The following is a 22,868-nucleotide window of genomic DNA, read 5'->3' as shown; positions in this document are numbered from 1 at the left end:
TTCGAAAAAGTATCCAAGTAAATTGAACCTTAAGGACAATCCTGGACTTATTGCAACGCACAGAAACAGCTGTAACTTTTTAACCACGGTAACAAATGACTTGAAATTTTCAGAGAAGATTCTTAAACGAATTCTTAGTAAGACAACAATAGACCACCATTCAATGGCAAACTAATACCCACTTTTCAATTAGGGAATCTAAAAGCTGTCTTTAAACTTTGTACAGTTGTGAAAAGTCCATCCTCAGAATTCCTTGAGATTCTTTTCGAAATTTTTAGAACTCTATGAGCTCTTTTGAAATACTTCTCAATCTGAAATTATTTTTAGAACTTCTTGACTTCTACTCACAACACCTTGGAACTAAAATTTCCTAAGAGTTTCAGAAGAAATTTCTCAGTACTATCCAGAAATTATTCCCGGAATGAGCTAGAAATTATCGGTACTCCCTTGAAATTTTCCTCAAAATCCCTTTGGAATTTCATTCAAAATTTAATATTCTCGGTATTCTTTTTGGAATTATCTTGGAACTATCTGCAGGATTGACTAGAAATTATTCACAGAATTTTTTAAAATACTCCCCAGAAATCCTTTAGAACTGTCCTCAGAATTCAATATCCTTGAGGTTCTTCTCGGATTTTTTTAGAACTCTCCTAAGAGCTCTTTTGAAATTCTTCTCAGAGTTCCACTAGAATTATACTTAGAACTCTTCATGATTTTTTTTCTCAGAACACCTTGGAACTGAAATTTCTTTAGAGTTTTAGAAATTTTTCACGAAATGAGCTAGAAATTATCCTTGGAATTCGCTTTAAATTTTGTTTAAAATGCCTTTGGAATTTCACTCAAAATTTGATTTTCTCGGTATTATTTTCGAAATTATCTTGGAACTATCTGTAGGATGCACTAGAAATTATCCGCAGAACTTTCTTTGAATTCTCCCCAAAAATATTTTGGAACTGTCCTAAGAATTGAATGTCCTTGAGGTTCTTCTCGGAATATTTTAAAAATTTTTTTTTCTCAGAACACCTTTGAACTGAAATTCCCCCAAAGCTTCAGAAGAATTTTCTCTGTATTCTCCAGAAATTTTTGCCAGAATGAGCTAGAAATTATCCTAGGAATTCCTGAAATTTTCCTCAACACTCCTTTGGAATGTCATTCAAAATTTGATTCTCTCGGTATTCTTTTCAAAATTATCATGGAACTATCTGCAAGATTCACTAAAAATTATTCGCAGAATTTTCATGAAATCATCCCTAGAAATCTTTTCTTTTGAAGCTGTCCTCAGAATTCAATACCCTTGAGGTTCTTCTCGGAAATGTTCAATAAAACTAGCCCCTCCATTCTTCAGAACTGTGCAATTTTTACATAACGAATTTTCAATTCAGCTTGCCCCTCCATGCAGCAGATTGTTGCTAATCTTACTTCAGAAATGTTCAATACACTTGCCCCCAGGTAATGTTAAACCAGAAAATTTCAATTGACCAGAACCAATTGAAATTTTCTGGTTTAAAATTACCTGGGGGCAAGTGTATGCAAATTTTCCACCGTTAATGTTCAATAAAAATTACTTCTCCAATCTTCTGATTGGTGCAGATTTCCTTTTTCCATTTTCCACCAGACATTTTCAATAAAGATTGCTTCTCCTATCATCAGAATGTTGCAGGTTTTCCACTAAATAAAGATTGCCCCTATTTTCAGATCTTTCATCCTAAATCTACAGTAAAGCAGCTTCCCTCCAATCATCGGAATGGTGCAAATTTTCCACCAGAAATTTTCAATGTAGCTTAATTTTAAATAAAGCTTGTTCCTTCATTTACCAGTGCAAGGTTTCCACCAAAAATATTTTGTTCATTTCATTTATCAGAGCGATGCAAATTTTGCACCAGAAATTTACTCGAGTAAGCAGCGGAGTACCTGCTCCTATAGAAAATTAAATTTAAGTTTACCTAGTTTCTAACTGAAAATGTACCTGTGTTAATATATATTCGGTAAATGCGATGTTTTTCGTCAGTCGAGTATTAGTACAAGACACTGAAGAAGTCTGCACAATTAAATGGAAAATACTAATCCTTCTCTCTCTCTCATTATACAGGTATTCCACTAAGCCGCCCACATTCATCAGGTTTAAATTGGTGTTTGTGGTGTAAAAGTGCCAAAACGTACGTTTTTTAGTTTATTCGAAAACGGTCCATTTAAGCCATATAGTGTCTTGGGAGAAGTTTGTGCAATTAAAAAGCCCCTTCTTTTGAGCTTAGCCATTTTATGATTAATTCACCTAGCAGGAAAATGAAAAATTTACTTTTTTTGTTTGTCGAGATAGCAAAATGGAATCTTGAGCAAAGTTTTAGACAATATAAAAACAAACATTTTTGTTGAATACGTCAACCCTCTATCTCTTATGTTTACAGAGATACGTCATTTTTTGGTAAGAGCCTTCAGAAAATCATTTGTTTTTTTGCAAATAATTTTTCAGGAAGTAATTTTTGACATTAGTTTGTTCTACACAAATGTTTGTTTTTTTTTTTTTAAATACGCCGTTTTATCTTTTGGAGCATGTCCCTATCTTCAATATTTCTTAAGATATTCAAGGTTTTGATCCAAAATTAGCACTATTTCCAAGGTCAATAGCTCCAAGCTGGGCAGTATTGAGCAAACCAGATTGATTACATTTGAAAGTATACTCAAAATGCTGCCCAATGCATACCAAATCATTAGTCTTCTTTAGTATTCTCTGCTGATCTGCTTATTACCAAACTATAGGGACACGACTTCCCGTATAATAGTGTTACTGTTGTTTTTTCTATGAACATTAAAAACAACATTACTACCTCAAATGATTACAACATCAAAGAAAAAAAATATTTATCGCTACCCATTTCCTCGTCACTTTCAGAATTGTCGCTTACTAGGGGTACCTTTCAATTAGAGTCGGATCCTTGCGATAAATGCAAGAATGACAACTGTAAAAAAAAATCGAATACTGAATCATTTAACTATAGTGATGGAGTAATACGACATGCACTTAACTAAGGACACGGGATATGCTACAATAGATCAAGTAACTGGAGTGGCAGTGGTTCTAGGTCCCGAACAGAGGGAGAAAAAAAATATTAAATATCTCTTGCTGTTGGAATTCACCCAAGTTTCCCCAAGTATTATCATAAAATTGCTTTGGAATACACATCAAAATTCCGTGGAACTCTTTTTCATAATTTCCTTGAAAGAATCTTCTGGATTTGTCTTAGAACTCTTTTCGGAATTCTTTTAAATCTCTCCTAAAAATACTCGCTTACTACTCTTCCTGGAATGCAACTCATTTGTTTTAAATATGTTTAAAATTCCCTTTGAATTATTCTCCCCCCGAAATTTTTCGATATAGCCTCAAAATTCTAAAGAAGTCTTTTATGAACTCCCCTTGGAATTAGCTTCAAACTAGGCTGAAATTCGGCAAATAATTTTGTGTAGCTATCGTCTGAATTTAATTAGAATTATTATGTTTGATTGATACATTTAAGTGATTTTCTACCGTATGCTGGTTCGTTTCTGAAAAACTATAAGGGACAGCCCTATGGGGTTGTACGCAATGGTGACGTAGGACTACGTGGTCTTATATAATAAATCTTATTAGTTAACTGCAGCAGGAGCTTGTGTTTTGTGGAGGAATAGGAATTTGAGCGGGGTTCTCTCTGTTTATACTCTTTAGTATGACGCGCTTGACATATATGGCCCACAGCGACTCACGAAGAGCTACTGATTTCGATCAATAGCTGTGTGGCTTCTTCCTCCTTCTATGGATGGTCATGTGAGGTGCAGCTCGCTGCTTGCAGGTAGCCTTTCATTGTGAACTGGAGAACACCCACACACCCCACGCGGTGATTGAATAAACACCGTTTGGTGAGACCGGATTTGGTGATTATGATGGTGATGGTGATTATTTCCATTATCGTAGCAACACTTGTACATTCGTTCAATTTTCAATAGTGACATTTTGAAAAATGATTAAGTCTTAACTTGAACAGAAGGGTAGGAATATTTCTGATCGATTGGTGATAAAATTATTGATTGGTCTTAATTTAAACAGATTTGTATAGAAAAATTCTATCGATTAGAATTATATTAAGAATAAAAATCCATCATCTCTGGATAAAATCCAACCACTTTCATGCCGCGACCAACTTTGGTTTTCGAAATTGCATCCCAATGTTGCCCAATGTACATGGTTTGTTAGATAGAGCTGGAACTAGGCGAAACAGCTTTTGTAAACACCGCCACACACGGTGATTGGAATTGAATCCGATCAACGGTTGAGGCCAACCTTGACAGCTCGCTGCTTGCGGGTAGCCTTTCGTTGTGTACCGGTGATTGAATAAAGACCGTTTGGGGAGACCGGATGGAATTCAAATTTTAAAATCTGTGTTAGGGAAATCGCTTTTCGCAGGCAATCGGTGATAATTTTAATTATCATAGCAACAGTTGAACCAAAGAAGAATACTAAGATGAACCAGTCGGAAGAAAAACTTTCAATTTTAGTGTCCTCTTTCACGGTCCCTTTCATCCAATGAGTACCTCCCGTATGTAAGGTAATTTTGTGATTTTGCTGCCCCCTCAGTAGAGATGATATTTTGCGCTCTTTTTTTTTTATCAAAACAGTGACTCCAAATCAGAGGTGTCCCGTTTTTTAATTACTCGATCAAAAACTAATCAATTTTTTTGTTCGCAGTGCAGTCATTTTTCCACCAATGAGAGTGCAGCACATGTTTGAAATGGTCGATGATCCTCTGGAGAAGCTAATGCGTGTATCAGCATGATATAACCGATTACAAATATTTTACTTTTCGGTTCGTTAATCGATTAATCGATTATTTTAATGAACATCGGCCATCACTAGATGAATGTGAAACGTAATTTAAAATATAAGGACCTCACATAAATAATGATACAATTTGAAAGGGATCGGGACTAATCACAAATTACGTCCCACGGTAACTGAAATAAACACGAGTGCTCACCGGTTGGTTGAACATTCGTTCATTTTTCAATAGTGGAATTTAAAAAAAAAAACTATAAAGTCTTAACTTTGACAACAGATGCGTAGGAATATTTCTGATCGATTGGTGATGAAATTATTGAAATTGGTTCAGGGGCAGCTGAGTTATTAACGTTCAAAATTTTCAAAATTTTGTTACATGTTCCATTTTCGCTTTTCACAAAGTGTACCCCCATATAGAAATCACAGACGTAGTCCTACGTCAAAAGAATTAGAAAGTATCGAAAGGGAGCCTGAGTATAACTTTGAACTTTATCTTTGAATACTTATCCGAATTCCCGTATTAAATGCTCCCTAAAATTACATAAAATTTGCCTTTGGTTTCCTAAAACTTCTCCTCCCATTTCCCACAATAGTTACGTCACAACTACCTTGAAATGCACATTTCGTTCGCCAAACAATTTGTTTGAAATACTGCTCAAAATTACCTGCAACTTCGTGTAGTTTTTCTCAGAATTCACTCATAATTATAAACAAAATTTCTTTACAAACCTCCCTACAACTCGTTTGTCATTTACTTTAAAATTGTATACACAAATCTTCAAAGTGTCAGAATCCTAACGTTCTGTCCAATCTAAATCTGAGATTTGAAAATTTATATAAATTTATGGTGTCAGAAATTTCGAAATGTTAACGAAAGTCTGGTTTTGGTCTGGCCTAAAAATCTCGAAAAATGTCGCTGAGGCACGATTGAAGATATCGGAGGTGTAACAGGATTCAAAACCGAAAGCCTAAAGAAGCTAATTTCTACGAGATTCGCAATCTAGAGGCCATCAGCAGGACCCAGTTTGGAAACCATTCGAACATTGCCAAAAAGTTCTTTGGGCCTTATCGTGTCACGAAACAGAAACGAAATTATCGCTGCGACATCGAAAGAGTTGGCTTACACGAAGGGCCGATTCGCAATTCAACGTGTTTGGAGTACATAAAGCCGTTTCTTCCTGGCGGTAAGGACGAGTAAATCGATGAGACAGGAGGCAAAGTCGAAGCAATCGAAGGGACTATCGACTTAGTGGCATCATCCGGGTAGGATGCCGGTCAGGGTGGCCGAATGTTAGATGAAAAAGTGTTATAGACATCCCTAATTGGTAACTATTGATTCTCTCTCTCTCTCTCTTTTCAAACTCTCTTATTGTAGATCTCAGATATATTATTTGTATCATTTGTAGTGGATAGTAGTGAACTGATCGAGTAAGAGACCGGTCCTTGCTGCGCAAAATTTAACCGTAATAAAGTTTAGTGAATTCGACCTTGTTTTGTGTAGCTTCAAAGAATTTCAAAAATCGTGAACTGTTGTGGTCACCTGTGATCGCGGAAGAAATCCCATTAAAAGCTCACATACATATATTTTTTACAAACATGACGATTTAAAATCAATTTTTCAACCCCATCATAGTTACAAGCATGGCCAGAAAAGTGTAAACCGTCTTCAAAATCTGTAAAAAAAATCGAACTGCTGATAAACAAACTCCATAACTCAATGTCCCTTACCTGAACGTAAGTAACCATATTTAGCGGTGCAAAATTTCCCACATACAAATCCTTGGCGATCTGAGCTCGGTGCAGCATGAACACAACCATTCTTTGCTGTTGCTTCGGTAGCAGGTGCCAGTTGATGTTGTAAATGTCAGCTATCATTTGGTTGTTCTTGAAAGGCAACGATTCGATATTAACCTGAATTCGATTCCAATAACAAACAAAAAATTACCTTCGCCGTTATGATCGTGCCCAGCGAGCAAAACAGTGTCAATTCGAAGAAAATGGCAACTGCTACACTAAATGCCTGAAAATAATGCAAAACTAAGCACATGAAAACGAGCACCAAAAGCAGACCAGCTTGCAGGCCAATCTGGGCCAGATTTGCCCCTTTGAAGAATTTTATGGCTGCATTTTCATACTCGACAATCATTTGATGCAGCTTGACGATACGCATCAGTTGTTGTGCGATTTGCTTTTCATCCTTATTGGCCTTTGCCAGCATTTCGTTGAAGCGTTCAATCTCTTTCTCGAAGGAGTTGCCATACCCGACTATTGGTATAATGCATGACAAGAAAATGCTATCCGACGCCAGGTAACCATTCACACAGTAAATTATCATCAGCACATGAGAAACGGTCGTAATCGCATATCCCACCGGCGTGGAATGGTCCACGAAGGGAACGTAAACTCGAATCAGAAGAAACCTTTCCCTCGTGACTAACACCACCAATGTAATCGCCAGGAATATCAAAACAGCCGCACCCGCGTAGACAACCACCATTGATTTTAACATCACAACCAGCATCTTCAAGGTCCGTCTCAATACGGGTCTGTTCCGTTCGACTTCATCGAACATCGCGTAAATTTCTTCCGTACTGACGAACAGCAAGTAATAGGAATGCTTTTGCACAAATGCAACCCATATTTTGCTGGTACCTTGAAAGTTCAGCATCAGAACCAGCAATACTTCCAGTGCTATTTTCCACTCATTACGGAGCACCCACAAAGTGTAGAAGCACTGGAGGTAGATGACAAGCATCAGCAACACAGAGAAAACAAATCGAACGGGTACTTCCCGTTCCGGAACGAGCAGATTTATTCCCACTAGGTAGGACGTTTTCATACCGATTTCAAATGACTTTCGAAGCTCTTCGGCGGATCCCTTGGTAATTTCTTCATCTTGGGTGTCGGCAAGCTTGGGAGCGGTAGACTCCGTACTGGTTTTGTGTTCCATTATAACTGAATAACAAGTCTATCGAGGCTCGCAAAATCATCCATCAGCAGGTATTATTTTTGTTTTCAATATTTAATTAATTTAATTGCGGTACAATTAAATCGTTAAATAGTTTAAGACTTTTTTTATATAAATTCAATCGCGTACAAAAAATGAGGTGGAAAAGAGAGTTATAGATGCAGGGCCGTCCTGAGGGTAGGCTAAGGTGGGCCAAATACATGACAATCAACTTTTAAACCTTTTTCAGTGTACAACGCAACGAACACCCCAGTGCTAAACTGTAGTCATACGATGACTACTCGTGCAACACGAGAAAAGGGCCTATCATTTTTGATCGATTTTCTTATTTATTTATTTATTTATTATTCTCTTCATCGGACTTTTGTTGTCTAAATGAAGATTGATGGGGAAAAGCCTATTTGGCAAATATTTGCGCAAATAGGCGTAAAAACCCCATATCTTTTCAAAATACAAGGAACAATATAAAAAGGACAGAAAAACACATCAATTATAAAAATAAACACCGAATAATAATAATACTATGGTCTTCATGATAAAAAAAAATAACCTCGTCCTATGGCATGGAGTTGTCCTTGGATCAGTCGAGGCCGTCATCGCAGAGTTGATCGGGAACAAAAAAGGAAACAGGTAGCAAAATTCATCAGATGTACTTTAATGGACAGTTACTCACCGTCTTGCAAAAAATGTGCTGATTGAAAGCAGTTGCATGTGTCGAACCGTATCGTCACCTATCCAGCAGACTATGTTGAATCCGTTGACGAAATGTTTCCGCTGTGCAGTTGAAATCGAAAAAAAAAACATAGAATTCATTGAACAGTCCGCATCGTGCTCTCTTGTCGTGCGGATCTATTTGCTTTTTTGCTGAAGGAAGTGTTACTACTACCTATAGCTACAACAAATTTAAACGGCACTTTTCAGTGCTCAACCTGTAAAAATTTTTCTACCTTGTTCAACTCTTATTCCTCTTCGATCCTTGTTTGGACCCTACCCGAGATAATCCTTCTTGGATATCGATTTGGAAAATTCCTCTTCGATCCTTCAGATTCTTATAGTAATCTGCTTGGAAGTCGATTTGGATAAACATTTACTGCCACCATGGCGCCTAAACGCAAAAGAAAGGGGCAAACTCTTGACCCCCCTTCTGATGAAATTAATTTGAGTAATCAATTTGATTTGCTCACGGATGATGAGAATGATCCATCATACAAGAAAAATTCTAGTAAACTTTCCCGGCTTAATGCCAAGAAGGAAAAAATTCCCCCTATTGTGATAACCACTTCCGATTTCCATGCTCTTCGCATGGAACTTTTGAATTTCGTGAAAGTTAAGTTTTCACTACAAATTGGACGTCGGGGTGAATGCCGTGTATTGGCTGAAACCTTGGACGGATTTAAATGTCTTCTCAAGTATCTTACTGAGAAGCAGCACAAATTTTTTACTTACGACACCAAAACTGAACGTGTGTTCAAGGTTGTCATGATAGGACTGCCCAGTGGTGAATCCCTGGATCAGATCAAAGATGAACTGGCCAAATTACTTGGAGTTGTCCAACTCCAAGTAATCAAAATGAAAATGAAATCCCGTCCTGGCGATTTGCGCAACGGGATTTCTAATGATTTTTTATTTAGTTCACTTCAAGTCTAGTGAACTAAACAACCTTAAGGCCTTAGAAAAAGCTAGCCTTATGCTCCATGTCCGAGTGAAGTGGGAACACTTCAGGAAGACTAGAGGAAATTTCCAAAACCTCACTCAGTGCCGTAAAAGCCAGGGATGGGGTCACGGAACTAAAAATTGCTACATGCCAGCTAAATGCATGAATTGTGGGGATTCATCTCACGCAAAGGACGACTATCCTGTGCAGGAAGATCCTAAGAAATTTAAATGTTCAAATTGTGGTGAAAACCACAAATCCAATTTTTGGGAATGTAAGACTCACAAAGCGATCCTACAATCTCGTTCCAAGCGACAGGTAGGAAACGCTCCACGTTCCCGAACAGGTACAAATTCCTCTGCTGTTAACAACGGTCAGCGAGGAAAAAATTCTACATTCGTACCCATAGGTACAAATATCACCCCTGCTTCAAATTTTTCATCTATACCCACTCCCCTCGCTGCTAAAACGTGCTGATCACCTTCCAGTAACTTTTGAAATATCCCAAGACATAATTTATAATCCCAACAGCTCTACTTTCAATTACCATAGAGCTGATTGGGAGCAGTATCGAACATTTATGGAATATAACTTCGATCCAAACATTCCTTTGCAAACCAAAGATGAAATTAATTATGCTCTTGAATCTCTGACTACTTCTATAGTTGAAGCAAGAGCTGCCTCAGTACCAAAATGCGAGGTTAAATTCGATTCAATTATAATAGACGACGATCTTCAGCTCTTGATCCGTCTTAAAAATGTCCGTAGGAGACAATATCAAAGAACACACGATCCTGCCATGAAAGCTATCTGGCGGGATTTGCAAAATCAAATTAAAAAGCGATTCTCTGCCCTGAGGAACAAAACTTTTGAAAATAATGTTTCTAAATTAGACCCGAGTTCCAAACCCTTTTGGAAACTAACAAAAATTTTGAAAAAACCTCAAAAGCCAATTCCAGCGCTTAAAGAAGGTGGTAAAATTTTGATCACAGATTTGGAAAAAGCTCAGAAACTTGCTAAGCAATTCGAGAGTTCCCATAATTTCAGTTTGGGTCTTACTAGTCCTATTGCGAATCAGGTTGCTCGGGATTTTCTGGATATTTTCTCTCGGGAAAATATTTTTGATGATTCCTGGGGCACTGATTTGGACGGTGTAAAGTCTATAACTAAAAAGATTCAAAATATGAAAGCTCCAGGTGATGATGGAATTTTCTATATCCTCCTCAAAAAACTCCCAGAGAGTACCTTGTCTTTCTTGGTAAAATTATTGAACAGATGTTTCCATTTGGCATACTTTCTAAAGTTGTTCCAATTTTGAAGCCGGATAAAAATCCAGCTGAAACTTCTAGCTACCGCCCAATAAGTTTGCTTTCTTCAATAAGTAAACTTTTTGAAAAGATAATTTTGAATAGAATGATGCTTCACATCAAAACAAACTCAATTTTTGCAGATGAGCAGTTTGGATTTCGCCATGGGCATTCAACTACTCATCAACTCTTAAGAGTTACCAATTTAATTCGTTCAAACAAATCTGAAGGCCACTCAACTGGAGTTGCTCTTCTAGACATAGAAAAAGCATTCGACAGTGTTTGGCATGAAGGTTTGATTGCTAAATTGGAAAAGTTTAATTTTCCACTTTATATTATGAAATTAGTTCAAAATTATTTAACTGACAGAACTCTTCAAGTAAATTATCAAAATTCCAAATCTAATCGACTACCTGTTAGGGCAGGAGTTCCTCAGAGTAGCATTCTTGGGCCTATATTGTATAACATTTTCACTTCGGACCTCCCTGATTTGCCTCAGGGTTGCCACAAATCTTTGTTCGCTGATGACACAGGCATTTTCGCTAAAGGAAGAAGTCTTCGTGTTATTTGCCAGGAGGTTACATTTCTCTAAAGAAGTGTTGGCTCTTTTATCGCTTAGATGAATCTCAACCGGTAGCCCATCCTCTTTCCTTTTTGTCTTCACAAACGTCCAGAATAGCTTAGGATTACGCCGGATATTGGTCTGCATACGTCTTGAGTACTTCTTGTATAGAAAACGGTTGTACATTTGGTAGCAATTACTTGCTAACGAAAATAATCGCTTGGTGAATGGATTACGGGACTGGCTGTATTTTCGAAGAGCCTTCGATCTCACACGCTTCAAGTGTTGTAATCGAGCATTGGACCATGCAGGTTTTGGAGCAGGTCTCCTCAGAGGCACACAATCCATTATTAATCGGTTAACAACTTCGTCGAAATAGTTAACGGCTTCATGAATGGACGAACACAAATCAAGCGACTGCCAATCTACTTGGACTAGTGAGTGATTCAATGCGACGTAGTCAGTTCTACGAAAGTCCAGGCTTTGTACATCAACGATGTTTTCATAGAGAATAGGAACTGATCGATTGATGAATGCTTTCAACGCTGGATGATCGACGTCTAGATGTATCAGAGGCTCGGATGCCTCAGCGACACTGCACTCTAGTGCGGCGGCTTCGTTCACCAACACAAGCCGAGAGTTTCTGTTTGGTACAGAATTAATTTGCATTAAACCATGCAGGCTAAAACCATCCAAAAGAGCACAGCAGGAAGCAGGCATGTACGACCGAAGAATGTCAATGGTTGGATGATCATTCGCGGAAATATTTCAAACAAGCCCAGACTGGTTATAGTCGCCAAATAGCAGAGCTAGATCGTTGTGATGTAATTGGGACAATACAGCACCAATGGAACTGATATGGTTCTCAACGCAGCTCAAATTAGATTTACTGTCAGGAGGAAGGTACATAACGCCGATGCTTATCATGTTGTGTGACGTCGTAATCTTCACCCATAACTGCTCAAGAAAAGTACTAACCGGAGCAGGATCGAGGCAACAGTTCAGTCGTTTGGAAGCCGCAATCAAAACGCCACCACCGCGTGATTTGGCACTGTTCATCCGGTTACGGTCATTATGAAAAACTGAGACCTACTGCCAAATAATTGTGCTGAGTGAATTCGATCATCTAGCCACGTCTCGGTAAGAACTATTGCATCGTAGTTGGACTCAACAGCAGTCAAGAATAAGTCGTCAATTTTAGTTCGCAAGCCACGAACATTTTGATAATACACCACAAGTCCATCGGATAACATAGGTTGGCAATCGGAAAGGCAAGGTTCAGTCGGTGGTGAAGAAGACGTTGCGCTGAAACGTGGAGGCTGATCAGGCGAGGAATTGGTTTCAATAAACGCATACTTGCCTGAAATCGAAGGTTCGAAGACCCCTTCACCGTTCTCAACCACAGGGCCAGAACGATGGCAGGTATCAGTACACACGACTGCGTTGAGAGGCTTAGGGGCTTCCATGGGGCGGTAGGCAATGCGTTCTGGGCTGACAGTTTCAGAAACGTGGCAGCTACGATTCGGTGCAGTATGTTCAGAATCGGTGTTATAAAGGAAGCCGTCATCGGTGGACTGCAGACCGTGATGTTCAGGATTGAAATAAGCAACATTGGAAATGCAAGACGTGCTGTAACTTGAAGGCATATCAAGCGAAGAATTGTCTTGATCACATTTGTACTTGCCTGTTGAAGCAAGCTGGAAGACCCCTGATCCACATCTAGTCACAGGACCGGGACGACTGTGATGAGCGCTGGCAGGAATCAGCGGGACTCATGCTGTACAGTGGTTGTTTAATTCCGTTGGCAACAGAAATGCTACTCAACAGGAGGAAGTTGGTGAAGGATTTGGTATCTACAGGCGTAACACAGGAACTTGAAAATTGATCAGACAAATACCTGTTGCTACTGGAAGCATACTTGCCTGAACATGAAGGTTGGGGGACCTCACCGCCATACTCGACCGCAGGGCCAGAACGGCTATGATGACTGGAAACAGCGTGCGCGACCGGATCGAGCGGAACGAGGTCCCCTATAGTGTGACAGGCAGTGCGTTCTGGTTTACAGGAATTGGGAATAAAATCAACTTCATCAAGTGATGCTGCAGCTTCGATTGTGCAACGCTGCATGTAACTCGGAATTAGATGCCATCCATTCCGGCGACGGGAGTAGAATAATGCGAAGGACCCGGAACAGGAGAGATTGTGATGGTCGGCGTGTTCGAACGCGGCAACCACATGTTTTTTGAACTTGTGTCCTCGAATTCGCGGAACAAAATCCCCCCTGGCCAAGTATCCGAACTCAAAGCAATTTCGCGTAGTTTTGTAACTATTCCGACCTTGTACGAAATAAAGCTCATTCGACTCGTATCGGATCCCCTTTTTCACAAGCGGCACAACCTTTACCGGATCTTCGCACTGAACGCTAGTTCTGACTAGCTTCTCAATTGATTCCGGTTTAACGCTAGGGTGAATACGGGAGAGGTACAGCAGGCTCAGGAACAGTCCGAACATCAGCATCAGTCACCGCTTTAGTACCACCAACAAGTGGTTTGCTAGTCAGTTGAGGTTCCGGAATCCAGATTTGTCGGAGAGGATGACGCGATTCGTCTCGTCAACTGAGCAATTTTCTGTCCTTGTTTGGCCATTTCCTGTCTGATCTCAGCATGTGCAATTTCTTGCCTCTCAGTAATAGAGTTGATTGCGCTTCCAAACGACGAGACTGTTGTTTTAAATCTGGCACATTTCATCAAAGTTACACACTCGTCACACATCCAGTACAAGTTCGGACTTGAGTGGATAATGTTCAGAAAAGCCTTGTTCAGCTTCGTGTTCGCGCACGTCATGTGTATTATCCTATCACAGAAAGCCATGCAGGAAACGGACTCTTGATCGCCTTTAACAGGTTTTGCGCATTTGTCACAAGCAGAACTCATGATGAATATGATAGCAACTGAACACGCGTGTGGAGATGCTCTAATACGCTCGTCACTCGAACGGTGGAGGTAGATTCAGCAGTGCGTCTGATCTTGATAACAATAACACAGCAGTAAACACAAGATTTCCGATACGAAATTGATTCAGCACTAATTTCACAACTCGAAATATACACTATAAACGATATTTCCACGACGAACTTCACTTCTCGCTGATTGCTGACGTGTCTATGCAACGATACACAACGGAGAAAATAATTTTTCGCGTTTGAAATGCTTTTTGACGATATTTTCCAGCACTCGGACGATGGTTTCCAAAGGAAGAAAAATCTTTTTCCGTTGTTGCTGTTGCTGCTGCACTCAATAATACAGTTTTATTGCTTCTCTTCACTTTTTTTCTGCCTGGCTAGTATAACTCCGCACCGTTCACTCGTCACCACACAAACCTACTCTCTTTCGCGAATAACCCGACTGCAAATCTCGATGAACATTTCAAATGGTCCTATCTGCTTTGATCGATTCTCTTCGTCGACTTTTTTTTTTCATAACCACTGCTAGGCAAACAGATTTTGCGCTAATTCTACCACATAGTTTGATCAAGGAGGTTCTTGTCTAGTGTCCAAAACGACAGGGAAAGGTTTTGCAGCTGAGTTATTGACCAAAGAGAAAGTCGATGAAGAGAATCGATCAATGCAGATAGGACCTTTTGAAATGTTTATCTAGAAATGAATTCCCCATTGAGTGAGTTGTTTCAGGCGCAAGCTAACAACATTTTCTGTCGAACTGTGCTGCGAGCTTAGCGAGAAATTCGTATATGTTGCCGTGGTAATCCAAAGAGAAAGTCGATAAAGAGAATCGATCAACGAGGATAGGCCATTTTCAAATGTTACGCTAGTACAGTAAAATTTTCTACGCTTCCCTTACTTAAACATAAGATTAGCATTCTCAGCCTCTCAAAATGCTTGAGTGGTAGTGGCTCGTCTCTGTTCTTTCTTAGTTAAAGCGAGCGAGCATGTGATTGGTTGATTATGGCTAAAAACTTTGATCAATTTTCAATAGTTAACCATTGATAAAAAACAAATCTTTCATTTCATCTGAAAAAAAATGCTGTAATTAAAATTGAATTTCATTATTAAATGATCATGTTAAAAGTGTTCAAAACCTCACACTATTTGATCAAATATTTAATGTGATTTGCACCCCAGTATATATATATATTTATTTATTCATTTATTTGTTTATTTATTTATTGTCGTTAATAATATATAGACCGTTCAGTTACAATAATAATGACTTTCTTTATTTAATTAATTATAATGAATAAAAAAGACGTAAAATAAATTAAGCAGTGTTTGCCTTAATAATATTCTATTTTTACGTGTTAAAATAATGAATTAAATTAAAGCATTCATACAGCGGCACCGGTTTTGTAGTAGTAAGCGTGATAACTTCTCACCCCACCTAGGCATAGGTTGCCAAGGCAGTTTGTTTTGAAACCGCTCCTCTTTTATACTAGACCCTCTCTACTTTGGAGTATTCTTCAAGACATCGCGGTCTACTTTGATAAAGCATTCGCTTGAAATTCTTCATCGTTTGATTGATTTGGAAGACAACGGAAAACGACGGTTGGTTTAGGTCCGGCATTGTTGGCTCATGCCGTGACACACTTGTTACTCCTTTATTTGAAAGCCGCGTTGTATTACGCTTACGTATAGGCACTGACGTTGGGTGCGATACTGGCGGCTTTTGCCGCAAATCACTCTTATTTTATTTATTTTTACGGAGATAGATTTATTTGGGTTTGCAAGGGAATTATACTATTAAAATATTTCAGAAAGTGCCCAACAGTGCTCCTTCTACTTGCGTGACAAGCTTTCGTTGTTGTTTTCATTGATGTATTACTCAGGGAACAATTTTTTTTTTTTTTTTTTTCCTTTTGGTTTGTTTTTTCCGTCGATCTTGTTTTCCGTGCTGAGCACCAATGCTACCGACGTGCCAGGAAGGCAGCTCCCACACCTGGACCCTACCTATCGACCCATCAACTCATGAACCGGGGACCAACGGCTTTACTTCCCATCCGAAGGAAGGCGTGATCAGAGATGTTATGCCTCAGAACATCCCGGCGGCGCCGACTGGGATTGAACCCAAGCCTGCTGGGGTGAGAGGTAATCACGCTTACCACTACACCACCGGCGCCGTTAGCTCAGGGAACAATGTTCAACACCATTTTTGTACATGGTATTGCAACTTATCTTATATGTGCTTTATTTTGATTTGGGATAAGTGTTTGAACTATGGCTCGGGATTTCCACTGTGGCGTGCTTCTATTGTGACATTGAACTCCAACTTCGTTTATCCTTCGAGATATCCTTGTCATAAATTTGGTTTTTATTCACTATGAGGATCCATCCTTAAAGCTCAATTTGTAAACAGAGGAGATTTTATGATACACTTTTAAAAGCCTAAAAGGCAACAAAATATGCATTTTACTCTCATTTTAAACCAAATGGTTTTATGATTGCTTTTATAATGATAGAACAGGTTTAAAGAGTATTCTATCAAGACATTAATAAAAAAAATGTTAATGAAGTTTACGATTGATTTTTAGAACAGTTTTATGGTGGGATTGAGAACTACTTTAAATTTAATTTTAAAACAAGACGGTTTTTGACTTCTCGCCAAACTGTAAAAGGTTTTTAAAACAGCGAAAAGTTGAACTACTATGACGGGACGTTTTACACTGTGAAATTCTGTATTTAAACAAAATGGGTTACTCATTGCCATAATATACCATCATAGATCAGAGTGGATGCCAAATTATTGCAGAATTGTTACTTGGGGTTGTCCTCTACTGCCCGAAGTGGTTGTCTTCACTCTACTCGATCCATGACACACACTTAGAAATAACTACTTTTACGCGAGACGTAATCCATATTGGACGTAAATCATGGAACGTAAACAAGCATTTCTTGTAAAATTAAGTTTTAAGAACATATAAGCAAATCGACGAAGAGCATGTTTGATTGAATTAAAGGGGCCGCTTACATGTGTCGGCCTCAGGGAATCGAAAATTACATGACTTTTTGGTAGTGTGCACACTTCGCCAGCCTCGTTGTCTGTGAAGGGTCCGAACGTCGCCTTCTGCTACGACTTCGAAATTGCGTGGTTGTAGTTCGTCATAGATGAACCTATCGTAGCCCGGGAAGCCGAGCAATTTGCAGTCAATGGGTAAAAAAAAAAAAAAAAAAAAAATTAAAATAACCATACGTATTTTTGTGGTGCGACATAGTGGAAACGTGTGAACGTAGTTGAAGCATATACCCTGTGTAATTTAGAAATCGGCTAGGAAACTAACTTCAAAGTGAACTTTTTGAGTCACTTGAAGGTGTCACCTGGGACGAACTAATAAATATTAAATATAGGTCAAAGTCAAAAACAACTTGAAACACGTTAAATTTTGGATTACATTCACAAGTGCAGGTACTTAATAAAGCATGGTAGGGAGATTAGAGATTTCAATTATTTATTAAATTAGACTAGAGATATCATAATCATCAAACGAACTTAAATAAGAAAATTTAGACAGCCTAGTAGCATTAAGTGGATTAACAGAAGAGTTAGGATGCGGAGGGTTCGCTTAGGGAGGCAACTAGCCTTTAAAGCAACTGGCAACTAGCCTTTTCATGTATTGTCTGTTTATTTTGATTATTGCTTTAAAATATCAATTTGGTATATATGTGAAAGGATGAATCAGTGGGAGATGGATTTTCGGTTTCTTTACATTTAGCATCACTATCAAAACACCCTCCAATAACCGGCCTCTCAATCCCTTCCTTTTCGCATGGCGTTCAAGTGGTCCGCATAGACTATTCAGCCATTACCCGTCCTTAATCCTCGGCTTTGGATTGACTTGCGCTCCCATTGCCCCACCAAACGCTGCAAAATGAAAATGAAAATAATGAAGTTTTTATAGTTCCTCCTAATAGCGGAAAACCGGTTTTAGAAATAAGCCTCCGGTATTGCCAACCTTTCCAAAGCAATCTCAATCTGATGATTGTTTCAAGGAATTCTAAGTAAGGATAGTTTCTTAAAGGGTGATACGGTCAAAATTTGGTCAATATCAACTTGACGTATTTCTTTCAATTTTGCATTTAAAAAACCTGAACACCCCTCATTTTGAAGGTGTGTGTGTGTAGAATGTTGTTCCTATTTTGATTTTGGAATTCACTCTTCAGTTGTCAAAATGCCGTCCAAGCAAGAAGAGCAGCGTATCAAAATTTTGCTCGCGCATCGCGAAAATCCGAGCTACTCGCACGCAAAGTTGGCAAAATCGCTAAAAGTTGCCAAATCAACCGTTACAAATGTAATTAAAGTGTTTGGGGAACGTTTGTCGACAGCCAGGTAGTCTGGATCGGGGGGAAATCGAAAACCGGAAGCCGCTGAGACGACAAAGAGAGTTGCCGGTAGTTTCAAGCGAAACCCTAACCTCTCTCTCCGATATGCCGCAAATAAGCTGGGTGTATCGTCTACAACCGTGCATCGAGCCAAAAAACGAGCCGGACTATCGACTTACAAGAAGGTAGTGACTCCAAATCGCGATGATAAACAAAATACGACGGCCAAAGCGCGATCCCGGAGGCGTACACGACGATGCTGACGAAGTTTGACTGCGTGGTAATGGACGACGAAACCTACGTCAAAGCCGACTACAAGCAGCTTCCGGGACAGGAGTTTTATACGGCAAAAGGAAGGGGAAAGGTAGCAGATGTTTTCAAGCACATGAAACTGTCAAAGTTCGCAAAGAAATATCTGGTTTGGCAAGCCATCTGTACCTGTGGCTTGAAAAGCAGCATTTTCATAGCTTCCGGGACTGTCAACCAAGAAATTTACGTGAAAGAGTGTTTGAATAAACGTCTGCTGCCTTTCCTGAAGAAACACGGTTGTTCCGTACTGTTTTGGCCGGATTTGACATCTTGCCATTACGGTAAAAAGGCCATGGAGTGGTACGCCGCCAACAACGTGCAGGTGGTTCCCAAGGACAAGAACCCTCCCAACACGCCAGAGCTCCGCCCAATTGAGAAATACTGGGCTATTGTCAAGCGGAACCTAAAGAACACCAAAAAAACTGCTAAGGGCGAGCAGCAGTTCAAGGCAAACTGGCTTTCTGCGGCGAAGAAGGTGGACAAGGTGGCTGTACAAAATCTGATGGCAGGGGTCAAGCGTAAGGCCCGGCAATTCGGATTTGGAAAAGCGGAAGCCTAACTGAATATTTTTCCTGAATTTTATACTAATTGAACTTGAAAAAGAAATTTAATTTGATTTTTTAAATAAACGATTTCACCGATTTACACGCGTTTTCCCTTGACCAAATTTTGACCGTATCACCCTTTATGAATCACGAGGAAGATTACAAGAGGCTTCTTCGGAGAATGTCAAAGATCTTATGGAAACATTCTATGGATACTTTTGAAAAGTGACGCATTGAAATGAAACTCACTCGGCGGGCTGCATGTGGCCCGTGGGCCGTTGGATGAGCACCACTGCTCCATGCACAGCCCCGTAACGTGGGTAGATTACCTTTTCGTGGTATGTTACGGGTTGTAAGGGGCTACAAAATGGTGAGTTGACAACGTGCACGGGAAAAAATCCGATTCCATTTTCATGAATAAAAAATCATGAAATGAAAAAAATTGCCAATTCATGAAATCATAACAATGACTCATGATTTCGAGATGAAAATTCATGATTTCATAATGCAGCGGAATCATGACTGCTACAAGCGTTACCTGGCAAACCGCACTACATAGGTATCTCGTATACGCCTTTTGCCATCCACTTTATACAAGTACTGATAGTCTAGTGGTCAAAGCATGGGTTTAATGATCGTAAGGTTCTTAGTTCGAATCCAGTCTGATGCTTTATTTTATATTTTTGCTTTAAAAGCTAAAAGTTAAATTCATGAATTTAGTTCCTGATTTTAACTCGGATGATTCATGATTTCGGGAATCTTGGGTGCGTTACACAAACATAGCTCATGATATCATGAATATTATTCATGGTGTATTTTCACAACATAAAAATACGCTATGTTCATGAAATCATGAGTCGTTTTTCTCATTTTGGAGATTGGATTTGTTCCCGTGTGGCAGGTTCGAAATACCTAGCTCTGGTCCTCAGAAGTACCTAACTCACGCCTCCCCGAGCCATTTGATAACAAAAGACTACCAGCTGCAACATGGACACAGCTGGGTGGCGTAGCCTGTGCAATGTTGCCAGTCCGGCAATAGCAAAGTGAAGAGGTGCGACGCGAACACTGGCGTGGTATCGATAGTACGGCCTATGTTCTCCATGTTAGGAGCGGCAGATCGCCGTCCTAGTACCAGCGTCATACTCCAAACAGAGCTGTGCACAATGATCTCCCAGCCCAACAAGCCGCCCTGAATAAAATATAAAGTTGCAAATACCGAAGAATGAAATACGGATCGGAACAATCGTTTTTTTTTTTTTTTTTTTTTTTTCTTTATTATAGAGATTTTTAGCCATAGACTAGTTCATCTCTTAAAATCGGAACAATCGTCACAGACCTACGCGACGAAATAAGCACTCCGATTGGAAACTCGAAACATGGAACTGCAAATCGCTCGGCTTCCCGGGCTACGATAGGTTCATCTATGACGAACTACAACCACGCAATTTCGAAGTCGTAGCAGAAGGTGACGTTCGGGTTCGGACCCTTCACAGACAACGAGGCTGGCGAAGTGTGCACACTACCAAAAAGTCATGTAATTTTCGAATCCCTGAGACCGACACATGTAAGCGGCCCCTATGACATAAGAATCAGTTTAAAGAAACGAGAAAATTAATTCAATCAAACATGCTCTTCGTCGATTTGCTTATATGCACGAAATGCTTGTTTACGTTCCATGATTTACGTCCAATATGGATTACGTCTCGCGTAAAAGTAGTTATTTCTAAGTGTGTGTCATGGATCGAGTAGAGTGAAGACAACCACTTTGGGCAGTAGAGGACAACCCCAAGTAACAATTCTGCAATAATTTGGCATCCACTCTGATCTATGATGGTTTATAATGGCAATGAATAACCTATTTTGTTTAAATACAAAATTTTACAGTGTAAAACGTCCCTGCTTAGTAGTTCAACTTTTCGCTGTTTTAAAAACCTTTTACAGTCTGGCGAGAAGTCAAAAACTGTCTTGTTTTAAAATTAAATTGAAAGCAGTTCTCAATCCCACCATAAAACTGTTCTAAAAATCAATCATAAACTTCATTAGCAATTTTTTATTAATGTCTTGATAGAATACTCTATAAACCTGTTCTATCATTATAAAAGCAAGCATAAAGCCATTCGGTTTTAAATGAGAGTAAAATGCATATTTTGTTGCCTTTTAGGCTTTTAAAAGTGTATCATAGAATCTCCTCTGTTTACAAATTGAACTTTAAGGATGGATCCTCATAGTGAATAAAAACCAAATTTATGACAACGATATCTCGAAGGATAAACGAAGTTGGAGGAAAAATTCAAGCGACCTTCGATTTCAGTAAAATTTAGTTCTAAAATTTAGAACCAGCACGTCCGGCGGAACGGGTACCATCAACGACTAAGCATCTGGTGGAGAAGAGTGAAACGAGCGTGGTCCTCAAATTCATAAAACATTGTCAAAACAGTCTGAAAACAGACCAGGCTTCTCCAGACCTTGCGAATAGATAGAGATCGGAATAACTTGCATCAGAACCGACAGTTGTTGGTCACTAGTTGGTTTCCGATCCATAGCTGCGACTTTATTCGGCGAAAGGGTCATCACTTGGAAAAAAATCATTCAACCGTACATTCCTGCATCGTTTGATGGTGCACTTCCAGAACCATCTGGAAGAAGGGGATCTTTTCGGGAATGATCGAGGTTACAGCTGTGCGAAATTCTATCGGGAATCGCCTGGAAGAACGCTGAATCACACAGCGCAACTATCGAAAGATAAACAAACTGTGAAGTTTAACATTTTGTAGGCAACATTGCCGCCATAAATCTGAACGGGTTAGGATCAAGCAAAATGGCTTTAGATAAATACATTTCAGTCTACAAGTTTTCTTCATAAAAGCCATTTCAAAATCTTATGAATTTGTTAAGGATTGCTTGAAAGCAAAATAACTTTTTCACAAATGGCCCATGAAAATCAACTTTTATGCCTCCGCCATATTACATTTATGTTGTATGTTTTTTACAATCTTCGATTTTCTATCTATATTTCCTTGGATATAGCTTAATTTTAGATAGTTTAGCAATGAGAAAATATTTAGAATGCAAAAATCATGAGAAATAAAAATCTCAGCTAAGCTTAATGCTCGATCTGAAGAATAATTTTTTTTTCCTAATGTTAAATAATTAGTAAAATCGATGTTTTCCGTGGGCAGACTCAAGTTTATTGATGTTTTCACGTACATTTCACATCAGAATTTATATTGCACCTAAGACTTGGCCACTTCTTGAGAACTATTTTATAATTTTTTAAATTCCTGAGGATTTTTATAGATTAGTTTTTATTTTAATTATTTTGATAAGATCGGTATTTATGAATCCTTTTTTATCTTGATTGTTGTTTGTCTACTGAACTTAGCAAGCAG

The 22,868-nt window shown here is 39.0% G+C and overlaps 1 protein-coding gene across 1 annotated transcript in view; it reads left to right on the top strand.

The window, feature by feature from the left end:
* Positions 1–22,868, top strand: part of LOC135706208 (GTPase-activating Rap/Ran-GAP domain-like protein 3) — a 205,007-nt gene that overhangs the window by 177,860 nt on the left and 4,279 nt on the right. The gene's annotated exons all lie outside the window — the stretch shown is intronic.

The sequence above is a fragment of the Ochlerotatus camptorhynchus genome, unplaced genomic scaffold, assembly GCF_037179485.1.
Source record: "Ochlerotatus camptorhynchus isolate MF236.1 unplaced genomic scaffold, CSIRO-AGI_Acam_v1.1 ptg000275l, whole genome shotgun sequence".
NCBI lineage: Eukaryota > Metazoa > Arthropoda > Insecta > Diptera > Culicidae > Ochlerotatus > Ochlerotatus camptorhynchus.
This window is presented reverse-complemented; position numbering and strand designations above follow the sequence as displayed.